The 9728-nt window shown below is 32.0% G+C and overlaps 1 protein-coding gene across 1 annotated transcript in view; it reads right to left on the bottom strand.

The window, feature by feature from the left end:
- LOC120637869 (transcriptional regulator CRZ2) overlaps positions 1-7551 on the bottom strand; it is a 42501-nt gene extending 34950 nt beyond the window's left edge. The window contains exon 1 of the mRNA XM_039909914.1: positions 7514-7551. The gene's annotated coding sequence lies outside the window, so the exon portion shown is untranslated. The remainder of the gene's footprint in view (positions 1-7513) is intronic.
- Positions 7552-9728: the final 2177 nt, after the last annotated feature.

Raw genomic sequence — 9728 nt, forward strand, 5'->3', positions numbered from 1 at the left:
AAGGATCGGAGGTTCAACGTACTAGTTGCCACTCCACGAGTTCCTCGTTCCACTTTACGGCATGGTATTATTAAAGTTTCTGAATTAGAAAAAAATGTATAAAAGCTATTTTATAATGATATGATATTGAATTTCAATAGCGTATATTCGAAAAGCTATACTTTTGATAATTTTGCACACGTATTAATCTTTCGTTACATGAAGCATTAAAGACTGACAGGCAAAATAGCATAAACTGATGTGCTTTAGAATTTGAAATCTAGGAATAAACGATGTGGGAATAAACTAAGAAAGGATTTTCCGAAAACAGAAAACCCATCCCTAATAAACTGAATTTGGAGAAAAAAGTTTGAACAGAAACATTATTTCTGTTGGTTGTAAGAAAGTGTATTAATCTCGTATTTGAAAACGAAAAGTTAATAGTTTGAACATATAAAACCAATCAACTTTGTTTACCGCTTATTTTTACTTCTAGATTAGTAGAGAAACCCATATCATAAAGATTCATAATCTACAATTTTAAAGAAAGAGTGATGCAAACCGCAGATTATTTTAAAATACCTACTTTAGTTTCAACAGGTACACAATAACCGTTTTATCTAAGGCACCATAGCTGCAAACATTACATTATAACCTAACTCATAATACATTAATCAGTTTATACAACACATAATAACTGCAAACATAAAATACACAGGCTTCAGTAATATGCCTCAGCATGAAAGGTTAAAGGGCGTACCATTTAACAACAATGAGTTGTTATTAATGATTCATAATATAGTCCATTGAATTAATTAAAAATATAAGAATTTTTAAATGACAATCTTACATTTTGACCATTTGTATGTTTCACTGGTTTACGTGGATGTATTAAATTGGCAAATCGACATAACTATTCTTTAAATCTGGTCTACCTATTTATCCTTAACCGGTTCCTTAGGTCAGATGACAGTAACTATAGTTTGATCAAATAGCTTTATAATTTCAAGCAGAACGTGGGCAAAAATGCAGGGAACATGCTAGGATATTGACAGGCTCGTGGGAGCTGACTCGGCCGTTGGTTGGTGACTCGGGAATAGCTAAGAGCAGCCACCGGATCCATAACCAGTCACTAACGAACCGTCCGCATATTAACATGTTTGTAGATTTCAATGTAATCAAATATAAACTATCCGTACATAATTTCAAACCACCATAAGCAAAACCCTCTGAACACAGGACGTAGACCAATTACATAGGGATCTAAGAGGCTTAGCTGTTTAAACAAAGAATCGGTGGTTACCTTGCCGGTTACACTATTAAAACTAGTGGAGCTAATAGTCAGTCTGAAAAAACTGGATCATAGTAAAATGAGAAATGGTGTGTTGAGAAATTTTAAAATTGTTTATTCGTTTCTGAATGTATTGAATAATATAATTCATGCGAAAATGTCTCTAAGTTTCTTTGTTACCATTCACTGAACATTGCACTGAATTGTATTGAAAATCAGATATAGTTGGGTTGGTATTTTTTAGTTGGAATAAACAGATCTTTTTAATGTTTAAATACAACTCTAAACGCGGCCGAAGTCATTAGCAACACTGTCTGGTCAGTAGTAGGTAGTATATATTAGGATATAAGTTGAATATTTCAAGACCGGCATCTTACCATGCCGGATAAGGATTTAAGGATTTGAAAATTTTGCCCCTATTTGATACGAAGCAAATAATTTCAAAATCACCAACACTACTCTAGATCACATGCACTTAAATTAACAAAATGTAGGCTACGACCCAATAATTAGCCCAAAATTTATTTTTTTAATTTTTAAACATATTTTTCCTAAAAGTCAGCTGACCTTGCCCCGAGCTTCACAATTTACCCCTTACTCCCAACGACAAACAAATCATATATCGAAATCATTGCAAGTCCCAAATTTGATTGTGCATAATCGCAAACATTTGAGAAAACTCTATAAATATATGGAAATTTAGTTAAGCCTCGTGGTCACCACGACACATAATGAAATCTCAATTACACATTAAGGTTATAAAAGCGAGTATGGATAGTTAACTTGGCTAAAAGGAAGCTTTCTAACGTTACCCTTAACAACGCAGTACAAAAGACATCAACGAGCGCACAGCGCGTTGTATTTCTGCGTTAAGGCCTTCACTTATAAGTATTATTTGCGAAACTAAAATGTCTTAATGGTTTTTTTGAATCAGTTTTAACTGTTGCATTAGTAAAAATGAAACAACAGCATGAAATCTACAATGGTTAGGTATCAACAGGTGTAACAGTTTAATATCAAACTCAAACCAAAATAAAAATATCAAAATAAAACTGTTACACTCATTTTATAATAATTGTGTGGATGTTTAGCTGTGATTTTAATTGCACAATCGCATGTAAATAGCTGAAATAAATTGAACTATAATAGGCACAAGGAGATGCTTTGTGCTTTTTTGACACAAAAAGATATTTTATAAATTTAAAATGCATATAAATTTTTTTTATAATTTTTATTAGTGTTTTTACCTACACTTGGAGGAATTATCAATTTTATAAATTTAAAAAGCATATAAAAATTTTTGGAACCGACAGGGTCTGAACCTGCGACTCTCGGGCAATCGCGGCTTGAGCGCTTTCACCAATTAAGCTACGGCTCCTACTGTCGATGCCGAAATTAGTATATGCCTTTCACGTCAGTCTTATAGCGACTGTAGCGTCATCTAGGAGGAAACGTTGCAGTTTCGATCTACTTTTCCAAAGGTCCATATCACAATGAGACACATTGCTTTTTTATATTTTTTATAATTTTTATTAGTGTTTTTACCTACACTTGGAGGAATTATCAATTTTATAAATTTAAAATGCATATAAAAATTATAAAAAATACAAAAAGATATTGCATCAATTTTTCGCACAATAACATATTCTAAGCAAATAACATCGTGCTCGGAAAAAAACAAAACCTCAATAAGCTTTTCTAAAAGATTTATAAGTTCTTAACATAAATTCTCTATGTTAATGAACTATCAAATATTCATACGAAAATAAATCTCTACGTAGGTAACACCATTTCAAATAAATAGTTAATGTTAAATTATTTAAATTTACTTACCATTTAAGTTTATAATTAATTTAAAATTAAATATATTATACAAATATATACACGTAAGTTACCTTTAATTATACAATAAGCTTTAAGGGTTAAAATTGTACCAAAACTACTGCATTAAAGTGCTATTTTAATAAATAAAATAAAACATCTTCTCTCTCGTTAACGTAGACTTTTTGAAAGTTATAGCATCATCCCCTCAGAAGCAGCAGCTCTTTTCTACATAAACAACGTGTATGTAAAATGTCATGATCAACAGCTGGTTAGTTATTAGGCATAAAAGCGTTACAACTAGTTTATTATTTAGGTTATGTTTTTAGTTAGGATAAGGATAGAATTCAAGAAGCGACCTTAACTGTATAATGTATATAGGAATCCCGATCATACGAAAGCTACTAACTAGTTAAAGGGAAACACATGAATAAAATCCATTCAGTACTTGTTAAGCATTTTAAGATTAGCACTTTTACACAAACTCTATTTGAAGTTGAATGACTTTTCGTTTTATAATGTGATGTGTTATATAAGACGGTAACGCTAGTGATGTCATTTTCAAATCAAAAACCGTAATATTAACAGCAACCGTCGCATGCATACAAACTACCGCGCACTGTGGTTAGACCATACTACCACAGGGTTCTAAAATAAGATCTTGACATTTTGCAAATTAACAATTCTTGTTCTCATATATATTCCGGACTCTGGTTTACAATCAGTTTAACAATAAAAAAGAACACAGCGCGAATATAATAATAGAAATAGTGAACACAACTAAGTAGGTAATTTTTAATTAACTTCAAATATTTGTAGATGGTATTAGGCTTTTACCTTGCCAAATCTTAGCGCACCAATATTCTCGTACTCGATACATCGTTTTATCCAATAAAGTTATATTCATTGGACACGATGTATATCTTGTGATTAATGTGTCCGATCAATAAAATTTCGGAAAACTATTACGAATTAATATTCTGAATTTAATTTAAATAATTGTGTTATAACTTATTTGTATGTTTTATTAATGAGATATCAATGAATGTTGACGCCTTCCAATCCATATATGGAAAGCTGAGTTAGTTATGAGTATAAACTATAAACTGATTAATCTTCAGAAACCAGAAAATGCAAGTGTTCATACAATGTGTCATGTTAAACGAATAATAAATATTGTTAAAGCACTTTTTGCATCAGTACCTATTTGTCCACCGAAATGGGGACAAATCGATTAAATCAAATCACTTATTTCTGTGTGGCATTACGTGGTGGGGAACCCCCCTCCTCACCCCTCGATAGCGACTCGGAATGTCGGCGCCATAAATGTACATAAAAAATCATCAACTTATTCCATATAGGTACCTCGTGGGTGTCTTGCTTAAAAGATATATTCCAAGACTGGCGAGGCAAAGGACGATAAAACATGCATAAAGCATAATAACATGTTTGATATTATTTTAAGCCCATGTATACATTAAAGAAAATCAATTATATTAAAAAGAATACTTTTTAAAGACTAGATCAAATAAGTACATATAAATATTAATATAAATTTCATCTGGATGGCAGAGTTTTCGAGACATTAAATTTAGATTGGACTATTTTAAGTAAGACTGAGCAGAGTTTTTATATTATATATGTGTGTGTGCACGACCTATCCAGTGGGTGTTGTCAAGTTGTGCAGTGTGACACGGAAGTGTTGCGAACCAGTTTCTTTGCTGAATTCAACTCGTAATTTATTAATATAAGATAATTTTGATAAATATTTTTTTCTACCAAAATAGCTGATGTAGGTATAATACATAAACGTTGATCAATTTGATATGTAAGTACTTATTTGTATGCTTAAGATTTATGGTATCCTGAATTCTCCATCCTTGATTTATACCAGTAAGGTTATACCTGAGATTAACCAAAAACACATATACTATGTGTTTTTGGTTAATCTCAGCAACTCAATGCACATCATTATTAGCTCAAACTTTCTGCAACCACACACACCGCTCCCTCCTCCTTTTTTAGTGACTCACGTGTCTCTTTATAGGGCTAATGTACCCAGCTTAAAAATAAGCCTTCGTCTGTCTCTAGGATATGTAACCTTTGTCATTTAGATTTCAATAAAATTCAATGGTTTCGTCATGTGAGAGTAACAAAATACACACAGACATACCTTCATAATCATTAATATGAATGCGCAAACATTCTACCCCTTATTAATATTATCAATATGCAACATTCTATAAGGGGGGTAGGGGGTTTGTCAAGACAAAGTTATTAAACCGCTTTAGCTGAAATTTTAAAAATAACTTTAGATAGTAACTAGCCACGACTGAAGCCTCCAGACCAGCGGAAATTCAGAAATTCCCAAATTGACCCTGCCGGGGACAGAACCCGGGAACTCCCACTTAAATCAACATCGCTCAAGAGGTCGTCAAAACCTATGACCAGATAATAGAGGATCTAATTAAAATTTAATGTGGTATATTTTTGCTATTTTTCATTAGAAATCTTCTTCAAATATTAATATTATATTTACTTTAAATTTAAAACACCCATATTTTGATCATTTATGGATGAAAATAAAATAAATGTAATTTTTTTCACTTTCAATAGTTGTTTAAAATATGTATAATTTCATGACTTTTGACTTTTATTCTTAAGTCTAGTTCAGAGCGTTACTAACAGACAGTCGGCCGAATTAAATGTCGAGTGCTAAACGAGGTTTTCCTATTTATAATTTCGGTATAGTGCTTACTTATATTAAAAAAGCGAAATTGTTGTTTGTTTGTCCTTCCTTTACGCCCTAAACTTGATGTTTGGCATAGAGATAGTTGAACATAACATAGGTAACTTTCTATACCAGGGAAACAAATGGTATCCACGCGATTTGTAAAACACCGTAGCAAATGCGGACGAGAACAGAGGGAAAAAACTAGTAAATATTATTAAATCAAACACGTTTTCTCGTTAAGTGAATTCATATAAGCTCATATTTTAAGGAAATGAAATTCTACCTTAACCGACCTTCATTGTCGAAACTGGACAATAATTTGATATGACTATTATATTATTATAGGCTATTATTACCTGCCTGATATCGTAGTGAGCATAACTTGATCTAGCCTTTCCACCTCTTAGAAATTGTTGATGACTGGAAACCGCTAAATGCCCTTGGCTCCTAAATGTTCATGATTTAAATCACGGTCGAAACTGCATAGTTGCTTGTATATCAGAATACTAAATAAGACAAGATCATATAGCAATAAATTGTTTTGTTTTTATGACTGTATAAAGTTCTTTTAAAAGAGGTTATTTAAACTCATATCCTTAAATACTGATTATAAACATAAAAATAAAAATGGATATTGATAAATTACATTCACGTACGTCTCTTAAATGGACAATCCAAAAAACATTGTTTTCTTATTATGAAATGTTACCATTTCAGCCCGTCGAAGGATGTTCAAATTGATGTTTTTAGTTCCCGTTTACTTTCTAGTGCACCGGAGTCTACTGCTAATTCATAAATAAAAAAGTGTAACAGGGTACTCATTTGGAAAATATTCAATTCTTTTTATATAAAACTAAACCGAATCCTCGGTCACGAAGGTGACAAGCAACAATAACAACGGCTTATTTTGTCGGTATAATTTGCATTTACTATTGTTTTTATTAACCAAAAGTTTTGTTCCGGATGAAAACCGAATGAAGAGTGATACTAAGCGCAATTTGACTCTGTTAAAATTCTGACAACAGTCACGAAAACGACGAACAACGTTAGATAAATTACTACAACATAAAGCTGCACATGACAAGGTATTAACCCTTATGTGATACTTGATACTTATAAAAATCTTGCCTATGGCTCAGTTAATCCTCTATATTGTGACAGTTTTGTGATCTAAATTATTTTAAGGTGGCCTGCCAATAGCAATATTGATAATTATCATAATCAAAATATGATAAACACGCCATAATCGAAATAAAAAGTACTTTGCATATTCGAGACGTATGTACAAAAACCTTTTCAACGCTCAGGCTTTTCTTGTCTGAAGTTTTTTGAAGGAGCTACTTATGTGATTTTCAACCCAGAGTTAACATACTTTTAGAGATATATAACTAACTATGGTAGAACTATGGTAGAAACTTTTAGAGAGATATAATTAACTATGGTAGAAACATATTGGCAACTTCCCATTCTAACCAACCGATACCGGGAGCGTTAAATGAAATCATATAATATTTATATTATTAAATTACTTGAAACACATTACCGACATGCTGTGTGAGGTGTCGCGACCACAATGCCACGCATCATTCACAAATTGCTGGCATAGTATGGGGGGCCACATAGCGTGGGGAGTTGCATGTATGTGTCTGTATTGCAAAAGTTCTATTTGACATGATATAATATATTACCTTGTTATTCTTTTATGTTGCCTGAACACGCATGTATCTGAAACAAACAATAAATACTTTAAGTACCAAAATCAAATTATTCACATTCAAAATACAACCTCTAGAAGCACTAGTCTTTGTAGTGACTCTACCACCGGTTCGAAGTCAGATCATAACGAGAAGAAGCCGGCATGAAACTTAGCAGTATTTCGCAAGTCAACAATTTACATTTTAACATTCATATTTCTATCTTTAATGAATAATACAAAAATACAGAAACTTTAATACGAGTAAATACAAACATATTTTGGTATACCTACTACTTAGTACATTCTAAATTATCGTACTTCGTAACATTTCTTTAAAATGAAAGTATTAAGAACAAGTGGTGACACAAAAAGTTGTTTTGGATAGTCAATGTAGCAAATAATGCTTGTTTAACAAAGTTTCAAAAGTAATAGACAGTGCGGTTAAGGTGATAATGATGTGTTTCTCATTCAATCTTTTAAAAGATTATGTGTTAGAGAAAGCTGCACCATGAAACTAATTATTTGGGCTCACACTCAACAAGCTTACAAAATTCAGAAAGGTTGTGGCTTTTAAGAAACTCGAAAGAGGTTATTATATTTTTTTTCATATACTCGTACCTAATGAAATGAAATGAAATGAAATTTTCGCTGAATATGAGCTTACATAGGGTCTTATAATAATATAACATTCATCCACATTCTACTATTAAGCATGCGAAATGTAAAGTGCACAACAAGAACAATCATTACACATGTCTGCAAAATCGTGTTGAGCAAGCATTGAAAAGTTAATGTTTAAATTATACAGGTAATATCAATGTTATCATAATAATGTCAAAATAATATTATTTTTAATTCGAAGTCAGATACTCGGATATTGTATAAAAAAACATTTTGTACACAGCCAATGCGCCAGATTTTTCTTAAAAAAACGGGGATTTTGCGGTTTGTTTTAATATAGATGTATATATATATATATATATATATTGTTTTAATTTATAATACCTCTAGACTATCATCGATATTTAAACGGATGATACTCTAGTATTTAAGACTTCGGCTTCTCTTTTGAGAGGACTTATCACTTGCTTTAGCGGTGAAGCGTAACATCGGGATGAAATATGCATGCCTAAGAGATCTCCATGATGAGTGAAGTCATCCAACCCACATTTCACCAGCGTTGTGGAAGCCATGTGCCTCGTAGTTGGCCGGTAATGATAGGTATCTTGAATTAATTTATTCCTCACTTTCCCAAAACCTGACGACGAACGTGTTAAAACAGTTTTTGTAGTGATGACTTCGAAAACATGGTTGCCAAAGATCGGCACTCAGCTGATGATGAAAAGAACTATGAGTAACAAATCATAAATTGGGGTAAATTAATCAAAAGTTGGGAACTTGGCTTGGGCAGCCGATAGAAGTTGGAGTTCCAAAGTACTATATAGTCGCGGCTCCGCCCCAAAATTTTCAATATTCGTCACTAGGCAAGACAGAAGATATAAAGCAAGTTGCAGGCAGATGCTGTACTGGTCTATAAATCCCTCAGAAACAACTTTTCAAGCAGTGGACTAGCTAGTGGAGTTTAAAATTGTTTCACTGTTCAAAAAGTGTTGATAACGATGAAATTAATATGAACATAGAACTCCATATGTGTATATAGTTAGCAAATTTATTTTCTTTATGTCAGTAAATATATTAGTGCATAGGTATGCAATATGAATTCCTAATGGCTGTTTATAACATATATTTGTCGATCCATAGTTATGTCAATCTTATCTCTAACTACTACTCTTCTAATCTTAACCAAAGTTAATCAAGATGCAAGAACAAAGACATTTGTTGATCAAGTTTACTTTAAAGTAGTTCACTAAAGTTTTAAAGATAACTCATAATAATCAAAGGCAGATCGAAGATTTCGCGTTGATTTGTATTCGGAAACATTCACCTCAATATTAAAAGTAGTAAAAAAGGCAATACAAACGTATTTTAGAAAGCGGTAAAAGTATTTCGTTTCAAGTAGACATACTATTTGAAATAAACACTTTTTATACTACGGAATACATTTTAATTCATGTTGTAGGTATAATAATATAAAGGTACGTTTTCGTAGCGCACGAACTATCAGAAAACCAAAAAAAGACACCAAGGACAAAGTACCTACTCATGCTAGTAAAGATAAAATGAATTATGTATTATTACAACAAGTT

This window comes from Pararge aegeria, chromosome 4 (genome assembly GCF_905163445.1).
Source record: "Pararge aegeria chromosome 4, ilParAegt1.1, whole genome shotgun sequence".
In the NCBI taxonomy this organism is placed as follows: Eukaryota; Metazoa; Arthropoda; class Insecta; order Lepidoptera; family Nymphalidae; genus Pararge; species Pararge aegeria.